This window comes from Mesoplodon bidens (assembly GCF_964165515.1).
Source record: "Mesoplodon bidens genome assembly, chromosome: 1".
Classification (NCBI taxonomy): domain Eukaryota; kingdom Metazoa; phylum Chordata; class Mammalia; order Artiodactyla; family Ziphiidae; genus Mesoplodon; species Mesoplodon bidens.
Window position 1 is genome coordinate 114760232 of NC_138176.1, and position 26845 is coordinate 114787076.

Sequence of the window (26845 nt, forward strand, 5' to 3'; positions counted from 1 at the left end):
GAAGGGGCACATTGGTTTGTATCAAGCCCCATCTTCCCATCCCCATATTAATTTTTTCCATATTCATTTTAAGAGCTTTGCATTTAGAAGGAAAATCATATCAGCTCCAGCTGCCATTGTTTATATCATTGGGTAGGGAAGGAGTGAAAGCTCTATCAATGAGTATAAATTGGTAAGCTTTCTGATCCCCTATTAGGAGCTACCAAAAAGCTCCAAAGAGGAAGAAGGGCTTAGACTTTAATGATGATTCTCCCATCAGGAAAAAGCCAGTTAGTTAGGAGAAATGAGGGGGCAGTCACTGGGTGCAAGGAATGAAAATGAGAAATGGATTTTGAGCTGAGTTTTATGAGGCTGCTAGCTTAGGTCTGAGCTAACTTGGCACTTTAAGAAAAATATCTGGGAAGAGAATCAGCAGCAGAGTAGACGTAGGTGGTACTAAATTCAATGGAACTCCCATCACCGGAGAGATCAAAGACAGGCTACAAAATATTAGGATGTTTGGTGGTCATTAGGCAAGAAATAACGAGAGAGGAGGAAACCATAAAAACTAATCTAATTATAAATTTTGTGCAGAATATATTAGTGCTTAAAAGATCACTGGGTCGGATTGTGGGTGGGATGGTGATAAGTTAGTAAACAAGGAAGGTTTTGTGCAGACTTTGCATCATAGCACAAGCACCTAGACTCCTGGATCTCTCCCTCGACCATATTGGATTGGAGAGGGAAGTGCTAGTGAGATTAATTTCTTGGAGAGTTTAGAACCAAGATGAGATGAAGATACCTTCCTGACATGTATGCATCCAGTGGCTCCATAGAAAAGCCTTATCCTTTGTGGGGAGGAGGAGCTATTCTTGACTTCTTGAGACATGGGGTCCCCTGGGAATGGGGTATGCTACCTTAAGGTTCCAGGGAAGGGGTGATTGCTTCTACTTCCATTCTCCCTGGAATTTCCTGCAGCCATAGAGACAGGGACAGTGACAGGAGGGAAGGAGAAGCCTAGTGACAGGAACTTGTTTGTAGTACCCCGAGATGCAGCAGGAAAGGATTTATTCCACAATAATTAGGTACAAGAAAAGGCACTTAGATTTACTTTTAAAAAATTACATTTAGGTTTAGCTCCAACTCCTATTTATCAGGATTTTGAGTAATTCTATCTCAATCATGTATTTTGGGGGCAGGGGAGGTTGGGAGAGGCTACCACTTCCTAAAATCATTCAGGAGTTCTTGGGGGTTAAGACATATGCTTCCCAGGACATTGAAAGGAAGGCTGTATCAGTTTCCTGTAGCTACTGTAACAAATTAACACAAACTTGGTGGCTTAAGGCAAAAGAACAGCTTTTCTCACAGCTCTTGTAGCCAGAAGTCCTAAAGCAAAGTTGTTAGCAGGGCCATGTTTCCTCTGAAGGCTGTAAGGGAGGATCCTTTCTTGCCTCTTCCAGCTTCTGGTGGCTGTTGACATTCCTTGACATCTGTTGGCTTGTAGCCACATCACTCCAGGCTCTCCCTCCATCTTTCCATCACCTTCTCCTCTGTGTCTTCTCTTTTCTGTCTTCTCTCCTCTTTCTCTCATAAGCATATCTGTGATGGCATTTAGGGCTCACCAAGATAATCTAGGGTCTCAAGATCCTTAACCACATCTACAAAGATCCTTTTTCCAATTAAGGTAACATTCACAGGCTCCAGGGACTTGACATGGATTTGTTTTGGGGAGCCATTTTTAAGCCTACCACAAGGACCTTCTCGTTTTCAGTCTGCTTTTGCACTATTGAGATGCAACAGTGTCCCAGAGCACATGGTCCTTTTCAAAGCTAGCACACAGAGATCTCCCAAGCCTTTGTGTTAATATCCTGTCATCCCAGGTCTCTGCTATTCAAGAAAACTCCACTCCCTCTCCCCTTTTCAGTCTCAGAGATCTTTCTCCAGGGCCTTGATGTCTCATTGCAAGCCCTGTCTCCATTCTCCACTGTTTACTCCTCCAAAAGAACTAGACTCCCGAGCAGACTGACCCTTGCTGGCTGCAGAGCACAACTTAGAGGGCTTGTGTGGGTTATTGGGGTCAGCCAAGAAAGATGTGAGCTGAGAAGTGATAGAAAAAGACTGAGCTATAGAAAGACTGAAGGACACGGCAATAATCTGCTAGCCTATTTATCCTTGAAGGTGCTGGAAAACAAGCCAGCATGGATAGCAGTTACTTAAGATGGAAGAACAGGAACAAAGACAGGAAGATGATAATAATAATAGTGATAATAAATAATATATTAATAATAACAGCATCTACCAGATATTGACTATTAATTATTACTATACACTATGTTAAGTACTTCTATAGGCATGTCCTTAGTTCATCATCAGAACTTCCCATTTTACAGAAGAGAAAACTAAGACTCAGAAATATTGAGTAATTTAGTCAAGGTCGCCCAGTTAATAAGGCAGAACCAGGATTTATACTCAGATTTGTGTTTTTCCATAGACTGTACTTCTTGGCTTATGAAGAATATTGCTTTCCTATGAAAGCCATTGTTTTGTTTAGCACATATAGCTAACCGATCCAAATATTTTCCTCACCGTCTTGATGGGTTCCAGGAACGTAGGAAGCCCTTTAATAATGTGATATGGGTACAACTCATCCAATATTCCCCCTGAAGCTCTGAACTTACTGCTTTTGCATCCTGAGAGTTTAAGCTCCTCTAGTCAAACAATGAAATTCCACACATCACTGAGGAAAGTAGAAGCCCACATCTACAGAGCTTCTAGAAAACACTATTGGCTCTGCAAGCATCAGGTTTCCTTATCAGTAAGGGAGTATAAAATTCTTCATATGTAAGAATAAAATGATGCTGCTAAGACTAATACTAATAAATATATACACTTATTGGGAAATTACTCACCGGCATCCTATGGTTGAGGTTCTGGAATGTACCTTTGTGGTTTTGTTTCTAGCTCTGCCTCTGACTCGCTCATGCAAAAGGCCATATGACAGAGCTGAGCATTGGGCTCCTATTAGCTTTAGTTGTTAGAAAAGGCTTCTATTATGGAGTAAAGGGAGGAGATGAAGAACCCAAGTGACCTCAAGCCTAAGTGCTGTGAGACTGGAGAAGTTAGGCTGTTAGGCTTTTACAGCTTCTCAGAATATTGTTTTTTAAAAAAAATCTTTCCTTTATTTCTCATTTTAAAGATAAGTGCTTTTTATGTGAGTTTGTGATTTAGAGAGAAATGGGAGAGGCCAAATTTGGGTCTGTTTTAAAACATGATTCTCGTGTCTGAAAATCACATAGTGGAAGAATCTGAGCACCAAGGCACTTTTGAGAGCCCTCGTCCAGTTCCCCCATCTGATGATTGAATGTCCTCCCTCCCTTTCAAGACTAAAGTGGAGAATAATGTTAATCTGTTAGATCAGTTTCATATTTTAGAGAGATCAATGAGAGTGAAATAATCTCCTAATTCATATTTGCTTTAAAAATTGTAAGAATACTTTTGGGTAGGAGACAAGTTGAAGCAAAACTGCAATGGATCAATGACAAAATAAAGGTGATGTTGGGAATTTCCTGACTGTCCAGTGTTTAGGACTCCACGCTTCCACTGCAGGGGGCATGGGTCAGGGAACTAGGATTCTGAAAGCTGCGTGGCGTGACCAAAAAAAAGAAAAGAATCTAAATAAAGATGATGTCCCATTGTTAAAAAGAAAAAAATTACATAGGAGTATGATCCTGATGTCATTTTCTTTTAATGTGGTCATATATGTGAGTACATATTTGCAAAACCTGGAGGAACCTACATTGAATGTCATTATGGCTTTACACTTGCTCAGTGGTGGGAAGATGGTTTTTAAAATTTTTCTTCTTTCTCTATTTTCCAAATTTTCTTAAATAAACATAGGCACTTCTAAACGCTTCTGACATGGACATTGACAACGAGAAATACAGAAAATAAGTAAGTTGCTGTCTCCTCTGGGGTGCTTCCTGTTTCCACTCAGATGCTCTGACCCCCTCTGGGGCCTATAAAGGTGGAGTTGGTTTGGGGAAACCTACTTCCTGGCTTTAGGTGTTGACTGTTTAAGTTCCAGGGACCCCAGGGGTGACCCTGTCAGTTGTAAATGAATCTCCATCTCTCAAACCTTACATCCAACCCATTTGCAAATCCTGCATCCTCCACATTGAAAAATATCCCCAGTCCTGTCTTCTCACCTCTCTCTACCTATAGCAATTCAGTCATCGCTTCCCTGGACTACACAACAGCCTCCTAACCAGCCTGCCTACTCCTCCTTTTGCCCCCTCACTTCATTGACCACATGTGTAAAGGCAGGGAAAGTGAGCCTTTAAAGATGGGAATCAGATCACTTCACTCTCTTGCTCAGAACCCTCCAGGGGTCCTCGCCAAGCCTGACAAGACCCCAGCGTTCACTCCATCTCCTTCTCATGCCTTCCCACAACTTCCACTTCCGGCGTCCTTGTTTTCTTCAGAGCCCCAGGGATGCTCCTATCTTTGTGCTTGTCTTTTTCTACCTCGAAATATTTTCCTCCAAATATCCACCTCTTTTATCCTTTAGGTCTACATGTGCTCCAGTGTCACTTCTAAGAGAAGCTGTCCCTGAGCACCCCATACAAAACAGGACCTCCATCCCTGTCTCCCTTTTCTTGCTCTAATTTTCTTCAGAACACGTCTTTCTTCTGTGCCTGTAACAGTGCCTGGCACACAGCACTCAATACATCTTGTTGATTAAATAAATGAATGAGTGAATAATTAATATATATTCACAATTAATGCTAAAATGGATCGAAGTTGTGCTTTTTGTTTCCTTCAGAGGAAAACCAATGTGTACTTATCTTCTATCATAGAAAACAGTGAAATGAAGTAATTACTGAGTCTTTCACTCCCAGGGACAACTTTTACCTAAATGACCCAGAAAATTGAGATCAAACTATATTTTGACCCAAATATAACAAGAACTGCTTCAATTTCCTTCCTCATTTTGTCCACGACAGCCACGTCCTAGTTTGCTAAGATAAGTTAGATTTCAGTCATGAAATACAGTCATGGATCACCGACCTAACTACTGATAAGTAAATGAAGTTTCCATTTTATCTCTTTTTAAAATGTAACCTTAGATTTATACTCATAGCTGTTCGTGTACTTGAGACAAACATTTATATGCACCAAATTATTTAAACAGAGAGCTTTTAATTCTTAAGTAATCCTATTTATATAGTAAATGCTTTATCTAACTATCCAAAGAGCTCCTGGTTCTTTGTTTATTCATTGTGTACGTGACCGAGGTCTGCCTCTTCCCTATTATGAGGGTATTTTTCTCAATTGTGCTTAAAAACATGGAATTTGTCTCATGTCCTCACCTGAGTCACATCCTTAGTGGCTATTGCCTTTCACCTCATGCTCTATTCCTTCAGTTCAAGACAAAAATAAAGAATAAAATATTAAATAATTAACTGGAGAGAGATTTCATGTTCATGAATCAGAAGAATTGATATTGTGAAGACATCAGTTCTTCCACCTTGATCTATGGATTCCACTCAATCCTAATCTAGATCCCAGACAGTTATTTTGTGGATATTGACAAATTGATTCTAAAGTTTACATGAAAAGGCAAAAGAACAGAATAACCAACACAATCCTGAAGAAGAAGACAAGTTGAAAGGCTGACAGTATTCAAGACTTACTATAAAGCCACAGTAATTAAGACAGTGTTGTACTGGTGAAAGAATTGACAACTAGATCAATGGAACAGGATGGAGAGCCCAGAAACAGACCCACACAAATATAGTCAACTGATCTTTGACATAGGAGCAAAGGCAATACAATAGAGAAGATTTTTTTTTCAACAAATGGTGTTGGAATAACTGCGTGTCCATATGCAAATAACAACAACAACAACAGACCAACCTAGACACAAACCATACAACTATCACACAAATTAACTCAAAATACATCTTAAACCTATGTACAAAATGCAAAACTGAGTAAGTTCAAGAAGAAAACAGGAGAAAAGTCTAGTGACCTTGAATTTGGCACTGAGGTTTGTTTTGTTTTGTTTTTTAACCACTGGACTCTGATCATTTATTGTTCATCCAACTAATAATTAGTTGTACCGGGCCTGTATAGGAAGAATTGAGGACTCAGTGGAGATCCAGAGAGCCAAAGTCCCTGCACTGGTGGATCTACAGTGCAGAGGACCATGTATTCTGGTGGATTTCTGGATTTCTGGATCTTAAGAAGGTGCTTGTTAGGACTTTTAACCCCAAGTCTCAAAGCTGGAAGAAATCTGAAGAGCTCAAGCTTAAATGACCCTCTATTTCACCTTCATCCCATTTAATGGGGGAATTCTCTCTGCAGCATCCCCTCCTCTTCCCTGGGGCCTTACAGCCTCTGTGTGGCATTGAGTTTTTAGATCCACAAAAGAAAAACTTGGTAAGTTGGACTTTATTAAAATTAAAAACTTCTGCTCTGTAAGAGATACTGCCAAGGGAATTAAAAGACAAACCACAGAGTGGGAGAAAATATTTGCAAAACTCATATCTGATAATGACTTGTACCCCAAATATACAAAGAAATCTTAAAACTCAACAATAAGACAAAGGACCCATCTTAAAAAAAAGGGCAAAATATCTGAACAGTTACCTCATCAAAGAAGATATACAGATGGCAAATAAGTATATGAAGTGATGCTCAAGATTGTTTGTCATTAGGGAATTGCAAATTAAAACAATGATGAGATACTTATTAAAATGGCCAAAATCCAAAAAAGTGACGGTAACAAATGTTGAAGTCTTTCTTATCGTGCATTTAGAATATATTGCATGTATTATATATCCTTGTGAGAGCTGAGAAAGAGGATATTTGCACCACAAAAATAACTAATAAGATTACTCAAGAATGATAAAGAATTTCTACATATCAACAGGAAAAAGAAAAATAACCCAATATAGAAAAATGAGCAAAAAGTATAAAAATGTATTTCACCTAGTACAAATACATAAAAAGAGGTTAAGTGTTGGGGATTGTATAGCATGTAAACAGTTGGACACTATTTTATACCAATGTGATTATAAAAATTAAGAAGTCTGACAGTGCCAAGTATTAGAAAAATGGTCATTGGAATCTCCTGTATATTGCCACTGGGAAGTTAAAATAGCACAACAACTTGGAAACTAATTTGGCATTATCCTGTCCATTTGAACATTTGCATATTTGCAATTCCACATATAGGTAAATACCCAAGAGAATCCAGCACTTGTGCATTAAGACACATACACAAGACTGTTCATAGAATTCCTGTTCTAGATAGTTAAAAAAAGAAAAGAAAACAACTCAATGTCTTTTGACAAGAGAATAGGTAAATAAATTGTGGCATAGCCACACAATGGAACATCATACCACAGAGAAAATAGCTGAACTCCAACCAAATGCCACAACTTGGGTGAATCGTAGATATGCAACATTAAATAACCAACAAAATTAAACAATCTATTTGTTAGACATACATATATATGGGATAAAACAAAATGAAAAAAGAAAAATGGGTAGGGGCTTCCCTGGTGCCGTAGTGGTTAAGAATCTGCCTGCCAGTGCAGGGGACATGGGTTCAAGCCCTGGTCCGGGAAGATCCCACATGCCACAGAGCGGCTGAGCCCGTGAGCCATGGCCGCTGAGCCTGCACGTCCGGAGCCTGTGCTCCGCAACGGGAGAGGCCACAACAGTGAGAGGCCCGCGTACCGAAAAAAAAAAAATCCACCTTCTAGTGCAGGGGATAGGGGTTCGAGCCCTGGTCTGGGAAGATCCCACATGCTGCGGAGCAACTAAGCCTGTGCACCGCTACTACTGAGCCTGCACTCCAGCCCATGAGTCACAACTACTGAAGCCTGCGAGCCACAACTACTGAAGCCTGCGCGCCTATAGCACATGCTCTGCAACAAGAGAAGCCACCACAATGAGAAGCCCATGTACTGCAGCAAAGAGTAGCCCCTGCTCGCCGCAACTAGAGAAAGCCCGTGCACAGCAATGAAGACCCAACACAGCCACAAAAAAAAAAGAAAGAAAAGAAAAAAAGATATGAATGATAAACACAAATTCAGGGTATTAACTTCTTGTAGGAGGCAAGCAGGGAAATGGGATAATGGGTGAGCACACAGATAGGTATGTATCACTGGTAAATTTTTAACTCTTGGGTGAGATTAGCTTTGCAACGTTTGCTGTGTAATAAAAATAAATAATGCAAGTAAAATGGGCTATGTAAGGACCAATGGTGATTACATGTTGTGAGCCAAGGAGTATACTTAGTACAGTTCCATGCACTTAAGGTGCAACATTAAACAAAACAAAAGGTTACCTTTAATTTTTTTATGATAATGGAGACAAAATATCCAGCCTAGTCATGGGAATAAGAGTTGCATTTGGGGAAAGCACTGAGGCATTTGCCCAGCCAGAGGTGTAGGCAACAGCATTCCAGGTGGAAGCCTTCCTCTTCCTCAGAGTTTCTCCTCAAGCCCCAGGCTCCCCTTAACTCATCCCCCCACACCCAGTGCCTGTGGGGAAGACCTCCCGGCCCACTGCTTGTCCTCAGTGCCCACGGTTCATTCATTTCTCATATCACCATGTTATTTCCCTGTAGCCACTTACTTCTAAGTTCATATATGATTTTGGTGTTGCCTCAGAGCTTTATTAACTATTGTAATTTTCTGAGTGACCCACAATAAAGCAAAGTGTGTGAAGGCAAGAAGGCCAGGAAGCAAAGTTGCTGGCCAAGACTCGCTCACCCTGACCATGTTTCTCACCGTTGTGCCTTTCGGTAAGAGAATATCTGATTTGTTATTTTTTTTCAACAAATGGAACATAACACGGAATCTGGAGGCTGGCATTTCCAGAGGTGGTTAATGCACTGGTTCAACCAAGTCAGGACCCTGGATCAGCCCCTCTGTGCTGCTCTTGGCTTTCCCTTTCGGGTGCCAGAAGGTGGCTGCAGTGCCCAGCACCAGGTCCTTGCTTGGCAACACTGGATCAGGAAGAAGGAGGAGGGTTTTTCCTCCTAAGGCTCTCTCCTTACATCAGGGAAGAATATCCCATCAGAGAGGATGGCCACCACTCATGGCAGTGCTCCCCTTTAGGTGTCGTAAGTGTGAATCAGTTCACGTGATTTTCTCAAAGCAGCAAAGAAGGGACAGGATTTCCACAACTCCTTTAGATCAGTCGTGATCACTCCTGGGTACCAGTCCAAGTCACCGGCTCCCTGAATACAGCTGGGATTCAGTGGGCAAGGAAGGAGCAGGGCACGGTTGTGGGGAGGGCAAACAACAACCTCTGCCTCCCAAGGGCTCTCTTGTGTACTTCAAGGTCGGCATCATAGCGGTAATAACAATGCTGTGTATCTCATAGAACTTCACAGTTTGCAAAGCGTTCACATACTTGGTTTCACGCGATTCTGGCCCAACCAGGAGAGATGCAAGATTGTCTCTGAAAGCGATGTGACAGAAAGGGAGGCTGAGGATGGTAGGAGGTGAGTGATTCACCCATGGTCTTGCAGCCTCTCAGAGCTGGAAATAGAACAAGCGTTTCTCACACAAATGTCCACTCTCTCTCCCACTATTTCTTCCAATGGGCCCGTTGCAGAATAACTGGCAACTCATAGATGGAACCGGACTGTAAGTTCTCTATGAATTTTCTCTACAAGCCAATGCCCTGCGTGCTCCCAGCAAATGTAAGTGATGGGTGGTTTGACTGAGCATAGGCACAGCTGCAGGGAAGGAGTGGGTGGTGAAGCAAAATTTTTACACTGACACGTCTTGTGCACAGTAAGCGATGCCCGCACAGAGGACGATATCCCATAACAGAGGAGCAGATGGAGGTTGCAGATGTGTGAAGGCTGAGTTCAGCCCACGTGGAATCCAAGAGCTCCAAAAGGCGTCTGGGCAGTCCAACTATCTGTCAGATTTGTCTTCTTGATGGGATCCAGCTTCTAACTTACTCTTAATGATTTAAACCAAATAAGATAGAGGTGATGGCTTTAAGGAAGCACTTGGGAACCCACAGATAACAAGGTAAGCATTTGATGACTTTTTAAAACAGAGGATTGAAGGCTGCAAGAGCTCCCAGGATTTATAACCGGCAAATCTCTTGTCATCACTTCCCATCTGGTCCTCAGGTCTGGTCCTCACCCCTAGGGATCAGCAGGAAAACTATCTGATAACGCACCCAGGCACTGCTAGTGGCAGTCTACGCTGGAAAATTCTTTTTCATATCAAGAAGCATAAAAATGTTAAAGCCACTTGAACCATGGACTCCACTCTTGAGACTTTACATGAAGGAAATAACTAAAGTGAAAGGAAAAAGCTATAGGTCTGGTGATGGCTGGTGTTTTATTATTCACGTGGGAGTTAAGAGCTGGAAGCCGCCTGAACATTTGACAGCAGGAAGTAACCACGTGATCTACTCAATGAGATCTAAGCAACTGTTTAAAAAGTATAATCGTAAAGATGATGATTCCTTCAAAAATATTTATTGAATTCCCACAATATGCCAAGCACTATTTTAGACACTGAAACAGTGAACAAAAAGACCCTGCTGGGCTTCCCTGGTGGCGCAGTGGTTGAGAGTCCGCCTGCCGATGCAGGGGACACGGGTTCGTGCCACCATCCGGGAAGATCCCACATGCCGCGGAGCGGCTGGGCCTGCACGTCCGGAGCCTGTGCTCTGCAATGGGAGAGGCCACAACAGTGAGAGGCCCCTGTACCACAAAAAAAATAAAGACTCTGCTTTCTCTCAGTTTATTCTCTAATGTGTATGCCAAAGGGGAGTTGATGCAACAAGAAAAAAAGTGATGATTCAGAAGGAAGTGAAAAATGCAGAGGAGAAAAATGGTATGTATAATATCATTCTTCCTACTGTATAGCACAGGGAACACTACTCAATACTCTGTAATGACCTATATGGGAAAATAATCTAAAAAAGAGTAGATATATGTATACATATAACTGATTCACTTTGCTGTACACCTGAAACTAACACAACACTGTAAATCAACTATGCTCCAATTAAAAAAAAATGATTGTAGCTATTCCATGCATTCAATTCTATGAATAACGATGGAAGGAAGGAAGGAAAAAAGCTGATGGGATGATGCAATTATGAAGCATTTCTTTCCTTTATTGTTGTTCCAAATGCAATTTTTTAAAAAATCAAAGTGGGGACAAAAATCATCTGATTTTTTATTAGCATTCACTCCTCTATTTCAAGAGATGTGTCTAACTCTGTAGAAGTCAAAGAAAAAATATAATGAAAACATGCTTGAGGAAGGAAGAAAGGAAGGAAAAAGTGAGGGAACTGGAGGGAGGGAGAGGAGAAAGAGAGGGGGAGAAAAGAACAGATGCAGGTTTTATGCTTCTTTCTGACTTTCATCAGACCCCCTTTGGTTCACCCTGTCTCTTGAGGCTCCAGGTGAAAGAAGTCAAAGATCTAAAATGTCATTCTGACTTAAATTCTGATTTGTTCGGGTTAATAAGAACCTTTATGTTGTCACTACCATAGTGGACTAGTGCGATCCAGTAGAAGCAAGTTTTCCAAACAACTGCAAACTTAGCCAGCACTTGGTTATGACCTGCAACCAAATCCAGTCACAACTTTATCTATTTTTAAAATTTTATTTATTTATTTATTTATTTATGGCTGTGTTGGGTCTTCGTTGCCGTGTGCCAGCTTTCTCTAGTTGCGGCGAGCGGGGGCTACTCTTTGTTGCGGTGTGAGGCTTCTCATTGCGGTGGCTTCTCTTCTTGCAAAGCACGGGCTCTAGGCACACAGGCTTCAGTAGTTGTGGCACGCAGGCTCAGTAGTTGTGGCTCGCAGGCTGTAGAGCACAGGCTCTGTAGTTGTGGTGCATGGGCTTAGCTGCTCCTTGGCATGTGGGATCTTCCCGGACCAGGACTCGAACCCATGTCCCCTGCATTGGCATGTGGATTCTTAACCACTTCACCACCAGGGAAACCCAGTCACAACCTTTAAATTGCAAATCTAACTGTAACTGTGGAAGCCGTGTTTGTTTTCACGAATGCCCATTGTCCAAGTCTCAGCCACCCAGCCACCTTGACACAGATGACCCTATGTAGATTTGACTATTGGTATTGGATGGCTGTGATGTGTGTTTCTTTAAAATATCTTTTTTTTTAACTTTTAAATTTTTAAAATTTGTATTGAAATATAGTTGATTTACAATGTTGTGTTAGTTTCAGATGTACAGCAAAGTGATTATGTATATTCATATATATACATATATATAATATTCTTTTTTATTTTCCATTGTAGGTTATTACAAGATGTTGAGTATAGTTCCCTGTGCTATACAGTAGGTCCTTGTTGGTTATCCATTTTATATATAGTAGTGTATATATTTTAAGAATTTGGGATTAAAATATCTTTCTGCTTGTTTTCTATATCCAGCAGTCATCTGTTCCAGGTTTTAGGCATTTCAGGTCATGAAGGAATCCAGAGCTTTTTGGGTAAAGAGTGAAGACTCTGAAGCCCTTTTCCCACTGTTCATCTTCTATCATCTGCTCCTTATATTCCGGCTACTTAGAATTCCTCCTGCTGCTTCACCTGCTAGGTCATTTGTCTTTAGGTCCTGCCCGAGCTCCCCTGTGGCATCGCCCTGCACTGCTGAACAGCTGCTGTTTCCGAGCTGGCTGCATTTCTGTGAGCTACAAGATGGTCCTTGCAGGTGGCTGGTGCAGGAATTTTCAGCTTGCCAAATGCTTTGAGATAGGAAGCTAAAAATACATGTGTGCGTGTGTGTGTATATGATTATTATCTGTGATTATGAGCAGCAAGTAAAAAGTGACAAAGGAAATGTATGCTGTTGAGGGTTGCTGCATCATTATCATCATCAAATAATATTTATTAAGCTGCTTCTCTATGGCTCATGTTGAGGGCTTGCAGGTTCCCATGAGATGAAGACTGGGCTTCTGTTTTCTTCCTCTGCTTGAATCCAGCCTCCCACAGTGCTTCCCCCTCCACCAGCTCTTAGCTTAGGCATTTTGTCTTGGTTTCTGTCCTGGGACTTGTACAACCAATGTTTTGAAGGAGAAAAGGAGTGCTATGGTCAGAGGGGGGTGGCTTCCCATGCAAAAGCACCCATCCTCATGAAACTGCACTCCTCCTCAGATAGGACTCGAACCCAGCCGCACCTCAGTTTGGGACTTGAGCCTATGATCCCTGACTTAGGAGGGGACTCACACCCACTGTCTTTTAAATAAAACTGCTCACCTGGTCGCAGGACTTGCTGAAGCTCTGGTTCTTTGTCTCAGTGCAGAAAGAATTCAGCAAGAGGCAAAGTGATAGGCAAAGGGTGAGTTTATTAGCATAGGACACTTGGGAGAGATACAAGTTGGCAGGCACGGGAGCATCGCCCTGAGAACAAGGGCTACATTTTTATAATCCAAAGAAAAGTGGGGAGGGAAGAAGAGCACCTGCTTCCTCATTCTTTAGTAGACATCAGGGTTTACATCATTAGTTCCTCCTTTAACCCTATATGGTCTAACTGGAATTGTCACGGTGCTATTAAAATCATATGTATATTAGCAAAAGGGTGGTAACACATACTAACATATGGTAATTCATCTCAGGTTTCAGTATACTGTTCCCTTTCACCCAGTTTCTTTCCCTTTTCATCTATATTCCCGTCTTGGCTACATGCAGAAATGCTGTTCTTCAAGGACTATTAACTCTCTGACTTCATGTAACAAGATTCAGACTCCATATCTATTGTCTTGTGTTTTAACTATCAAGCCTTGTGGCTTGAGTGTGCCTGGCACTTGCTTTTACCCGGTCTTCCTTCAAGGTAGAGTAGATTGTTGCTAGGTTATTGGATTCTTTTCTTATGGGATCATTAGCTTACAGTAGCTCCCAAACTCCCTTAAAATTCCCTTCCTGTCTTTGATCTCCTAGTGGGATTTTTTAAAATAAATTTATTTATATTATTTTATTTTTGGCTGCATTGGGTCTTCGTTGCTGCATGCGGGCTTTCTCTAGTTGCGGCGAGCGGGGGCTACTCTTCGTTGTGGTGAGTGGGCTTCTCATTGCAGTGGCTTCTCTTGTTGTGGATCACGGGCTCTAGGCACGCGGGCTTCAGTAGTTGCAGCATGTGGGCTCAGTAGTTGTGGCACATAGGCTTAGTTGCTCCACAGCATGTGGGATCTTCCCGGACCAGGGCTCGAACCCATGTCCCCTGCATTGGCAGGCGGATTCTTAACCACTGCGCCACCAGGGAAGTCCTCCTAGTGGGATTTTTAAACTGACTATTTAATTATCCTACTCTATCCTTATCACTCATGCCTTTTCAAAGAGCAGGAGAAAGTAGGTGCTGAGCCTAAGGAGGCCCTGAAATGAATATTGTCCTTTCCTATGGGGAGGAGATTAAATACAAGAGAGGGTTTCTGCTTCACCGTCCTGGAAACTCCTTCCAATGAAACATTGTGATGGAGCGGGAGATACACCACCAGAGCCCCAGTTGAGGAAGGATTTTGGTTGTAGCTGCTAGGAGTGTGTGGGCAGACAGCCTGAGCTGCAAGAGAACTGCCTTGGCCAGGTTCACACCCTTCCTGTGTGGCCTACCTCCAGTGACTTGTCACAGTACAGCTACAAAAGTGTGGCCAGTTTGGATCAAAATGGGAAAAAGGCCACGTCCCAAAGAGGCTGCAAGATCTCCCCAGCATGTCCCGGCAGGAGCTTACTGAGTACATGTGGCACTGTGTTCTGAAAGTGTTTGATCAAGGAGACCTGAACATATGAATGGATAAGGCAGGCTTTGGTGACTACTTTAAGTAGACTGTTAGAGACTGTTAAGTAGAGAGTTAAGGAGGTGGTTACTGGAACATGGGACTTCAGAGGAAAACGAGATGGGCAATCAACAAGGATACAACTCAATTTATACCATCGGAAGAAAACATCCCAGTAAAAAATCATACTCCTTGCCAATTCCCAGACCTGACCAGATCTTGGATCTGAAACCCACTGGCTGAAAGAGAATCTTGTCTTCAAGAGGAAGGACCCTGTAACAGCATGACAAGTATATAGGGAAGGATCAAGGAAAGAATACCAAATATTTCAATAAATGACTATTGGACACAGACTCCCTACTTGATATTTGTTATGGATTAAATGTTTGTGCCCCTTTCCCCAGTCCGTATGTTGAAATCCTAACCCCAAACATGATGGTATTTGGAGCCTTTGGGAGGTAATTCAGGTTATATGAGGTCATGAGGGGGGGCCTTTGTGATGGGATTAGTGCCCTTATAAGAAGAGACACAGAGTGCTTGTCCTCTCTCTGCCATGTGAAGACATAGCCAGAAGGTGGCTGTCTACAAGACAGGAAGGGAGCTCTCACCAGAACCCAACCATGCTGACACCTTGATCTTGGACTTCCAGCCTCCAGAACTGAGAAAAAAATTTTCCATTGGTTAAGCCACCCAGTTTATTACTTTGTGATGGCAGCCCAAGGAGACTAAGACAACACTGATATTCAAAAACCTAAGATGTCATCATGGGCCCCCTATTAGTGTGGGCATATGGGAGTTAGGTAATAATATTATCTTGAGGGCTTCCCTGGTGACGCAGTGGTTGAGAGTCCGTCTGCCGATGCAGGGGACACGGGTTCGTGCCCCAGTCCGGGAAGATCCCACATGCCACAGAGTGGCTGGGCCCATGAGCCATGGCTGCTGAGCCTGCGCATCCGGAGCCTGTGCTCCGCAACGGGAGAGGCCACAACAGTGAGACACCCACATACTGCAAAAATAAATAAATAAATAAATAAAATGTAAAAATATTATCTTGATTTGTAAGAAATCTGTCTTTTATTATAGATATCAACCCTCAGATTATTATATATAACAGAGAGTTTCCTAGTTTGTTGTCTCCATTTTTAAAATTTTTATTTACTTGCTTTGTCAGTTAGTATTGTTTAATTTTTATATTGTCAAATTATGATTATTTTCCCCTTGCTGTATTTTCCCCTTGCTTTTTGTACCAAGATTACCAAGGTTTTCCTACTTGGAGGTGATAAAAATGTTTATACATGTTTTTCTTTAATAGTTTACTTTTAGAGCTTGTTTGATGTTTTATAGCGTTTTCAATTTGGAGCATTTTTTAAAATTTATTTTTATTATTATTTCAGCTTAGAGTTTTATTTTTTTCCACAAATAGATAGCCTGTTGTCAAAGCATGTATATGAGAAAAAAAACCCCATACCTTTAAAAACAGTTTCTCCAGCTGCTTTGGAAAAGAGTCTGGCAGTTCCTCAAACGATTAAACATAGAGTTACCTTATGACCCAGCAATTCCACTCCTAGGCATATACCCAAGAGAAATTAAAACATGTTCACAGAAAAACTTGTGCATCAATGTTCATAGCATCATTATTCATAATAACCAAAAGGTGGAAACAACCCAAATGTCCATTAGCAGACAGATAGATAAACAAAATGTGCCATAGCCATACAATGGAATATTATTTGGCCCTGGAATAGAAGTGAAGTCCCGATACATGCTACAACAGAGATGATCTTTGAAAAATAATGCTAAGTGAAATAAGCCAGTCACAGTCCACATGTTATATGATTCTATTCATATGGAAGTCCAGAATAGGGAAACCTATAGGGATGGAAAGTAGATTAATGGTTGCTCAGGGCTAGGGTGGGGTAGAGTAGGAGGGATAGGAGAATGACAGCTAAAATATACAGGGTTTAATTTTGAGGTGATTGTTGTACAACTCTGTGAATGTACTAAAAACCACTGAATTGTATTGATACACTTAACATGGATGAATTGCATGGTATGTGAATTCTATCTCAATAAAGATATTTTAAAAAATAAAGGCAAGAAAACCTAGGTACAGAGACCCTACAGAACTAAAAAAGAAAAAGACTTCTGCTAAAATTGAGACATAGATCTGATCTTCGGTGAAATAAGCAGGTATAGGACAGTGAGACTTACTCCTCCTGGTGGGTAGGGCTATCTAAAGATGATCTGACTCTATTGTTGGGTGAATGTTGTCATTCATTGGCATCCCAGGTGACACATTGTAGTAAGACTCATTGTGAGAGAGAAAGAAAGGGAATCTTCTACTAGATTCACCAAATCAATGACAAAAGAACAAGTATATGCTTTCACAACTGGAAGACATCTACAAACCAGGCTGAGCAAATTTCCAACAGACTAGCCTAAGAAGAAGGTTTTTCCAGGCATTATGTGTCTCTACTGCTTTCCCTCTCACTTCTTAGAGGGCATTGGAGGTTATTTTACAGAAGTGTTACTTTTGGGGGAGACACAGTGATAGAGAAGGCAGAGATCCTTAGTTACAGAATTGGCTCTGCCACCAAAAGGCTTCAGATTCTTGGGAAAATTAACCACATGTGAAAAATTTAGGTTTTCCTCACCTAAAAATGGAGAGGGTTGGACCATGTGGTATGCTAGCCCCTTTTAACAATGATATTCTGTTCTGTTTTGCCAGAGAATATTTTGGTCTGATACTGGCTCTCAGACTGAAATACTCGTGCATGGTGTCCTACCCTATAGTCAACCATCATTTGTAAGACTATATTGAGCATTATCTGCCAAAAGGGTTCTTCTGGCTTTGTTCTTACAGGAAGTCAAGAGTGGTGAATTGTCATATTCTGTAGTTCCAGCACTTAGACTTTTATCTTAGGACTCTGGATCCCACTCCAATTTTTCCTAAAGAACTGTTCCTTCAGAATTACTGAAGCTCTCATAATTTTCAATAGCATTTTAGTAGTTACTGTTGTCTCTTCAGCAACATTTTATGCTGTTACACTCCAGTTTTTCCATGAAGCTCTCCCTTTATGGCCTTATGATGTTTTTTACCTCCTATGATCTTACTTATTCTGGGCCACTTCATGGGTCCCTCTGTATTTTCCTCTCCACAAAAGTAGACATTCCTCAAACTCCTGCCCTTGGCCTATTTCTCTCCTTTCTCCATTGACTTCCTAAAGAGATGATTTACTCTTACTCTTAGTTTTGTGTGTCTCTCTCCCAGAACCCATCTCTACCTCTGACCACTTTCTGGAATTCTAAATTTCTAGCTGCTTGCTAAACATCTTCACCTAAATGTCCTACCAATACATTGAATTCAACATATTCAAAATGGACTTCATCAGTGTCCCCCAAAGCAATTCTGTTTTCTAATCAGTATCCTCCAGGCACTAAGTTTCAAAACTTTGAAGGCATCCATCAATTACCCTTGATAACTCCCTTCCCTTCAGGCCCCACATCCAATTTGGCCTCTACAGTGTCTTGGCAAACCTCTCAACTTCTGGATGTTCTTCAGACCCACTCAGGTGTATTCCTGTAGCTCTCATCCTTTTTTTTTTTTCTCATGCTCATGGATAGGAAGCTTTATTCTTGCTGTGGCTAGTTTCTCTAATGCTGCTCTAGATTCTGTCCCATCAGCCCCTTCAGGGACCCTTATTCATCACTTCCTCCATCTGGGTCCTTCTTTCTTCCATCTTCAAACTTTGCCTTTCTATCAGTATTGTAACATTCTTCAAACCTATGGAGAAAGAGTTGCCTATGTTATCTTTATCAACATCTTCCACCCATTAATTAATTAATTAATTTTTAAATAGATCTTTATTGGAGTATAATTGCTTCACAATACTGTGTTAGTTTCTGTTGTACACCAAAGTGAATCAGCCATATGCATACATATGTCAGCATATCTCCTTCCTCTTGAGCCTCCCTCCCATCCTCCCTATCCCACCCCTCTAGGTCATCGAAAGGCACCGAGCAGATCTCTCTGTGCTATGCTGCTGCTTCCCACTAGCTAACCATTTTACATTCAGTAGTGTATATATGTCCATGCCACTCTCACTTCGCCCCAGCTTCCCCCTCCCACCCTGTGTGCTCAAGTCCATTCTCTATGTCTACATCTTTATTCCATCCCTGCAACTAGGTTGATCAGTACCTTTTTTTTTTTTAGATTCCATATATACATGTTAGCATATGGTATTTGTTTTACTCTTTCTGACTTACTTCACTCTGTATGACAGACTCTAGGTCCATCCACCTCACTACAAATAACTCAATTACGTTTCTTTTTATGGCTGAGTAATATTCCATTGTATATATGTGCTACATCTTCTTTATCCATTCATCTGTCAATGGACATTTAGGTTGGTTCCATGTCCTGGCTATTGTAAATAGTGCTGCAATGAACATTGTGGTATATGTCTATTGTTGACTTATGGTTTTCTCAGGGTATATGCCCAGTAGTGGGATTGCTGGGTCATATGGTAGTTCTATTTTTAGGTTTTTTTTTTTTTGTGTGTGTGGTACGTGGGCCTCTCACTGTTGTGGCCTCTCCCATTGCAGAGAGCAGGCTCCGGACATGCAGACTCAGTGGCCATGGCTCACAGGCCCAGCTGCTCTGTGGCATGTGGGATCTTCCCGGACTGGGGCACGAACCCGTGTCCCCTGCATCGGCAGGCGGACTCTCAACCACTGCGCCACCAGGGAAGCCCTATTTTTAGTTTTTTAAGGAACCTCAACACTGTTTTCCATAGTGGTTGTATCAATTTACATTCCCACCAACAGTGCAGAAGGGTTCCCTTTTCACCACACCCTTTCCAGCATTTATTGTTTCTAGGTTTTTTGATAATAGCCATTCTGACCAGCATGAGGTGATACCTCATTGTACTTTTGATTTGCATTTCTCTGTTAATCAGTGATTTTGAGCATCTTTTCATGTGCCTCTTGGCCATCTGTATGTCTTCCTTGGTGAAATGTCTACTTAGGTCTTCCACCCATTTCTTAATCGGATTGTTTGTTTTTTTGATATTGAGCTCCATGAGCTGTTTGTATATTTTGGAGATTAATCCTTTGTCTGTTGCTTAATTTGCAAATATTTTCTCCCATTCTGAGGGTTGTCTTTTTGTCTTGTTTATGGTTTCCTTTGCTGTGCAAAAGCTCTTAAGTTTAATTAAGTCCCATTTGTTTATTTTTGTTTTTATTTCCATTACTCTAGGAGGTGGGTCAGAAAGATCTTGCTGTGGTTTATGTCAAAGAGTGTTTTTCCTATGTTTTTCTCTAAGAGTTTTATAATGTCTGGTCTTACATTTAGGTCTTTAATCCATCTGGAGTTTATTTTTGTGTATGGTGTTAGGGAGTGTCCTAATTTCATTCTTTTACACGTAGCTTTCCAGTTTTCCCAACACCACTTATTGAAGAAGCCATCTTTTCTCCACTGTATGTTCTTGCCTCCTTTGTCATAAACTAGGTGCCCATATGTGCATGGGTTTATCTCTGGGCATTCTATCCTGTACCATTGATCTATATTTCTGTTTTTGTGCCAGTACCATACTGTCTTCATTACTGTAGCTTTATGGTATAGTTTGAAGTCTTGGAGCCTGATTCCTCCAACTCCATTTTTCTTTCTCAAGGTTGCTTTGGCTATTCAGGGTCTTTTGTGATTCCATATGAATTGTAAAATTTTTTGTTCTAGTTCTATGAAGAACACCACTGATAGCTTGATAGGGATTGCATTGAATCTGGAGATTGCTTTGGATAGTATAGTCTTTTTCACAGTATTGAACATGGTATATTTCTGTATCTGTTTATGTCATCTCTGATTTCTTTCAGCAGTGTTTTCTAGTTTTTTGAGTAAAAGTCTTTCACCTCCTTAGGCAGGTTTATTCCTAGGTATTTTATTCTTTTGTTGCGAAGGTAAATGGGATTGTTTCCTTAATTTCTCTTTCTGATTTTTTGTTGTTGGTTTATAGGAATGCCAGAGATTTCTGTGCATTAATTTTGTATCCTGCAACCTTACCAGATTCATTGATCAGTTCTAGTAGTTTTCTGGTGGCATCTTTAGAATTTTCTATGTAGTATCATGTCATCCACAAACAGTGACAGTTTTTACTTCTTCTTTTCCAATTTGGATTCCTGTTATTTATTTTTCTTCTCTGATTGCCGTGGTTAGGACTTGCAAAACTATATTGAATAAGAGTGGTGAGAGTGGACATCTTTGTCTTGTTCCCGATCTTAGTGGAAAGGCTTTCAGTTTTTTACCATTGAGTATGATGCTTGCTGTGGGTTTGTCATATATGGCCTGTATTATATTGAGGTAGTTTCCCTCTATGCCCATTTTCCAGAAAGTTTTTATCATAAATGGGTGTTGAATTTTGTCAAAAGCTTTTTCTGCATCTATTGAGATGATCATATGTTTTTTACTCCTTAATTTGTTAATGTGGTGTATCACATTGATTGATTTGCATGTATTGAAGAATCCTTGCATACCTGGGATAAATCCCACTTGATCATGTTGTATGATCCTTTTAATGTTTTGTTGGATTCTGTTTGTTAGTATTTTGTTCAGGATTTTTGCATCTATGTTCTTCAGTAATATTGGTCTATAATTTTCTTTTTTTGTGATATCTTTTTCTGGTTTTGGTATCAGAGTGATGGTGGCTTCGTAGAATGAATTTGGGAGTATTTCTCCCTCTGCAATTTTTGGAGGAGTTTGAGAAGGATTGGTATTAGCTCTTCTCTAAATGTTTATAGAATTCGCCTGTGAAGCCATCTCATTCTGGACTTTTGTTTGTTGGAAGATTTTAAATTATGGTCTCAATTCATTACTTGTGATAGGTCTGTTTATATTTTCTAATTCTTCCTGGTTCAGTCTTGGAAAATTGTACCTTTCCAAGAATTTATCCATTTCTTCGTGGTTGTCCCTTTTATTGGCATATAGTTGTTTGTAGTAGTCTCTTATAATCCTTTGTATTTCTGTGGTGTCAGTTGTGATTTCCCCTTTTTCGTTTCTAATTCTATTGATTTGCGTCCTCTCCCTTTTTTTCTTGATGAGTCTGGCTAAGGGTTTATCAATTTGGTTTATCTTCCCAAAGAAACAGCTTTTAGTTTTATTGATCTTTGCTATTGTTTTCTTCATTTGTATTTCATTTATTTCTGCTCTGATTTTTATGATTTCTTTCCTTCTAGTGACTTCTGGTTAGATTGTTTATTTGAGATTTTTCTTGTTTCTTGAGGTGAGATTGAATTGCTATAAACTTCCCTCTTAGAACTGCTTTTGCTGTGTCCCATAGGTTTTGGGTCGTCGTGTTTTTGTTGTCATTTGTTTCTATGTATTTTTTAATATCTTCTTTGATTTCTTCAGTGATCTCTTGGTTATTTAGTAGCGCACTGCTTAGCCTCCATGTGTTTGTGTTTTTTACAGTTTTTTTCCTGTAATTGATTTCCAATCTCATAGCATTGTGGTCAGAAAAGGTGCTTGATATGATTTCAGTTTTCTTAAGTTTTCCAAGGCTTGATTTGTGACCCAAGATGTGATCTATCCTGGAGAATGTTCCTTGTGCACTTGAGAAGAAAGTGTATTCCACCACTTTTGGGTGGAATGTTCTATAAATATCAATTAACTCTATGTGCTCTGTTGTGTCATTTAAAGCTTGGGTTTCTTTATTTATTTTCATTTTGGACGATCTGTCCATTGGTGTAAGTGGTGTGTTAAAGTCCCCTACTATTATTGTGTTACTGTCAATTTCTCCTTTCATGGTTGTTAGCATTTGCCTTATGTGTTGAGGTGCTCTTATGTTGGGTGCATAAACATTTATAATTGTTATACCTTCTTCTTGGATTGATCCTTTGATCATTATGTAGTGTCCCTCCTCATTTCTTGTAACAGTCTTTAAAGTATTTTATCTGATATGAGTATTGCTACTCCAGCTTTCTTTTGATTTCCATTTGCATGGAATATCTTTTTCCATCCATTCACCTTCAGTCTCTATATGTCCCTAGGTCTGAAGCAGGTCCCTTGTAGACAGCATATATATGGGTCTTGTTTTTGTATCCATTCAGCCAATCTGTGTCTTTTGGTTGGGGCATTTAATCTATTTACATTCAAGGTTATTATCAATATGTATGTTCCTATTACCATTTTTTAAATTGTTTTTGGTTTGTTATTGTATGTCTTTTCCTTCTCTTGTGTTTCTGCCTAGAGAAGTTCCTTTAGCATTTGTTGTAAAGCTGGTTTGGTGGTGCTGAATTATCTTAGCTTTTGCTTGTCTGAAAGCTTTTGATTTCTACATCAAATCTGAATGAGATCCTTGCTGGGTAGAGTAATGTTGGTTGTAGGTTTTTCTCTTTCATCACTTTAAGTATATCCTGCCACTCCCTTATGGCTAGCAGAGTTTCTGCTGAAAAATCAACTGATAACCTTATGGGGATTCTTTTGAATGTTATTTTTTGTTTTTCCCTTGCTGTTTTTAATATTTTTTCTTTGAATTTAATTTTTGTTAGTTTGATTAATATGTGTCTTGGTGTGTTTTTCCTAGGGTTTATCCTGTATGGGACTCTCTGTTCTTCCTGCACTTGGGTGACTATTTCCTTTCCCATGTTAGGGAAGTTTTCGACTAAAATCTCTTCAAATATTTTCTCAGACCCTTTTTTTTTCTCTTCTTCTTCTTCTGGGACCCTATAACTCGAGTGTTGGTGTGTTTAGTGTTGTCCCAGAGGTCTCTCAGATTATCTTTATTTCTTTTCTTTCTTTTGTCTTTATTCTGCTCCTCAGCAGTTATTTCTACCATTTTGTCTTCCAGCTCACTTATTCGTTCTTTTGCCTCTGTTATTCCATTATTGATTCCTTCTATTGTATTTTTCATTTCAGTTATTGTGTTGTTCATCTCTCTTTGTTTCTTCTTTAGTTCTTCTAGATCTTTGTAAACATTTCTTGTATTTTCTCACTCCGTGCTTCCATTCTATTTCTGAGATTCTAGATCATCTTTACTGTCATTACTCTGAATTCTTTTTCAGGTAGATTGCCTATTTCCTCTTCATTTATTTGGTCTTGTAGGTTTTTACCTTGCTCCTCCATCTGTGACATATTTTTTTGCTCTCTCTCTCTCTTTTTTTTTTTTTTTAAATGAGTGGGATTGTGTTCCTGTCTTACTGGTTGTTTGGCCTGTTGTTTGGCCTGAGGCTTCCAACACTGGAGTTGGTAGGCTGTTGGGTAGAGCTGGGTCTTAGTGCTGAGATGAGGACTTCCATGAGACCTCACTCTGATGAATATTCCCTGGGGTCTGAGGTTCTCTGTTAGTCCAGTGGTTCCAACACGGAGCTCCCACTGCAGGAGCTTTGGCCCGACCCCCAGCTTATGAACTAAGATCCCACAAGCTGTGTGGGGTGGCAAAAAAAAAAAAGGAGAGAGAGAGAGCAATAACAAAGTAAAAAATAAAATTAGACTAGGAAACTAACAAATATGTTGGAAAGAATATAAAAATAAAAATATAGATGAATCAACAACTGGAAGGTATAACAGTACAACAATAGTAAGAAAGAGGAGGAGGGAAAAGAGAAAAAACAATGGTGGGGAAAGACCTTGGCTGTGGAGGGTGGGGCCTAAGCAAGGCCGAGTTTTGGGCAGTGGGCGGGGCCTATGCTTAGGACCTCTGGTGGCTGTGGGGGGTGAGGTTTAGGCTCAAGGAACAGAAGGGGCCCAGTCGTGCCCCTCACCCCTGGTCTCAGAGGGTGGGCAACCTCACCTGGTAGCCCAGCAGTCTTCCTGGGCTCGAGTGGGTGAGGCAGTTCCTCTCCACTCCTCTGCCGCTCCTCCCAGAGGCCCTCTCCCGCCTGCCTCTCTTGAACTCCCCCTCGACCTCCTTCCTATCCCCTGCGGCCAGGGGGAAGGGTCACGTTGGAGGGCAGGGGACCGGGCTGGGAGCTCTGTAGGCTCCCCGGGCCCCAGTGGGTGGGGCAAACGCCCTCCGTTCCTCTCCCACTCCTCCCGGATATCTCCTTTCACCTGCCTCTCCTGATCTCCCTAGCCTCAGGGGCGCCGATCCTGTCCGGCCTCCAATTCTCACCCCCACTCTGTCCCCCCACATCCTACCGGTCCACTGGGGGGTTCCTCCCATCTCCTTGGGTCAGGGTCCCCCACCAGCAGCCGGCAGGTGCCCTAGTTATGGAGAGATGCTAACTCAGCATCTTCCCACACAGCCATCTTGACTCAATTTATTTTTAATTGAAAGGTAATTCACATATGATAAAATTCACCTTTTAAAAGTGTACATATCAGTGGTTTTTTACTACATTCACAAAACTGTGCAACAATCCTCCCTATCTAATTCCAGAATATTTTTATTACCCCAAAAGAAACCCCATACCCTTCAGTAGTCACTCCCCATTCTTTCCTTTCCCCAACTCCTGGCAAACACTAATCTACCTTCTGTTGCTGTGGATTTGCCTATTCTGGACATTTCATGTAAATGCGGTGATGCAGTACATGGTCCTTTGTGACGGGCTTCTTTCACTTAGCATAATGTTGTGAAGGTTCATCCAATGTTGTATCATATGTCAGGATTTAATTTCTATTTTATGGTCCAATCATATTCCATTGTATGGATATGCCACATTTTGTTTACCTATCTATTTGTTAGTAGACATTTGGGTTGTTTTCATCTTTTGGATATTATGAATAATGCTGCTATAAATATTCATGTACAAGTGTTTGTCTGAACACTTGTTTTCAATTCTCTTGGGTATATACCTAGGATAGGAGTGGAATTGCTGGGTCTATTTTCAAATTTTCAAGGAAATTTCAACGGTTTTTCAAAGTGGCTGTATCATTTTACATTCCTGCTGTCAGTGTATGAAGGGTCCAATTTCTCTACCACCTTGGTAACACTTATTATTATCTTTTTTATTCTAGACATCCTAGTGGGTATAAAGTGGTAGCCTATTGGGGTTTTGATTCATATTTCCCTAATGATTGTTAATGTTGAGTATGTTTTCATATGCTTATTGGCCATTTTTATGTCTTTGGAGAAATGTCTATTTAAATTCTTTGTCCACTTTTTCTATTAACTACTTTTTAAGATTAAAATCTTTGTTTTATTTTTTGTTGGTTTTCCTTTTCTTTTCTTTTTTGAATTGACATACAATTGACGTTTAACGTGATATTAGGTTTAGGTGTATAACAAAATGATTCAATACTTGTATATATTAGGTAATGATCACCACAGTAGGTCTAGTTAACATCCATCATGACACATAGTTACAGTTTTTTTTCTTGTGATGAGAACTTTTAAGATCTACTCTCTCAGCAACTTTCAGATATACAATACAGTATTATTAACTACATCACAATGCAGTACATAACATCCCTAGGACTTCTTTATTTTATAACTGGAAGTTTGTACCTTTTGACCCCCTTCATCCATTTCATCCATCCCTCACTCCCTGCCCCTGACAACCACCAATCTGTTCTCTATATCTATGAGTTCAGGGTTTTGTTTTTTGGATTCCACATAAAATGAGATAATACAGTATTTGTTTTTGTCTGACTTATTTCACTTAGCATAATGCCCTCATGGTCCATCCATGTTGTTGCAAATGGCAAGATTTACTTTTTTACGGCTGAATAATATTCCTCTGTGTGTGTGTGTGTGTATCACATTTTCTTCATCCATTCATTCATTGATGGACATTTAGATTGCTTCCATGTCTTGGCTATTTTAAATAATGCTGCAATGAACATTGGGGTGCATACATCTTTTTGAGTTAATGTTTTCATTTCCTTTGGATAGATACCAAGAAACTGGATTCTGAATCATATGGTAGTTCTATTTTTATTTTTTTGAGGAATTTCCACACTTTTTTTCCATAGTGGCTGCACCAATTTAAATCTCCACCAACAGTGCACAAGTTTTCCCTTTTCTCAACATCCTTGCCAACCCTTGTTATTTCTTGTCTTTTTGATAATAGCCATTCTAACAGGTATGAGGTGATATCTCATTGTTGTTTTGATTTGCATTTCCCTGATGATAAGCGATATTACT

General features: G+C 40.5%; 1 long non-coding RNA gene across 1 annotated transcript in view; it reads right to left on the reverse strand.

Annotated features, from left to right (window-relative positions):
* The window catches only part of LOC308625347, a 262666-nt gene extending 239898 nt beyond the window's left edge, over positions 1–22768 (reverse strand). Inside the window, exon 1 of the long non-coding RNA XR_014017085.1 lies at positions 22732–22768. This is a non-coding gene — a long non-coding RNA (uncharacterized lncRNA). The remainder of the gene's footprint in view (positions 1–22731) is intronic.
* Positions 22769–26845: the final 4077 nt, after the last annotated feature.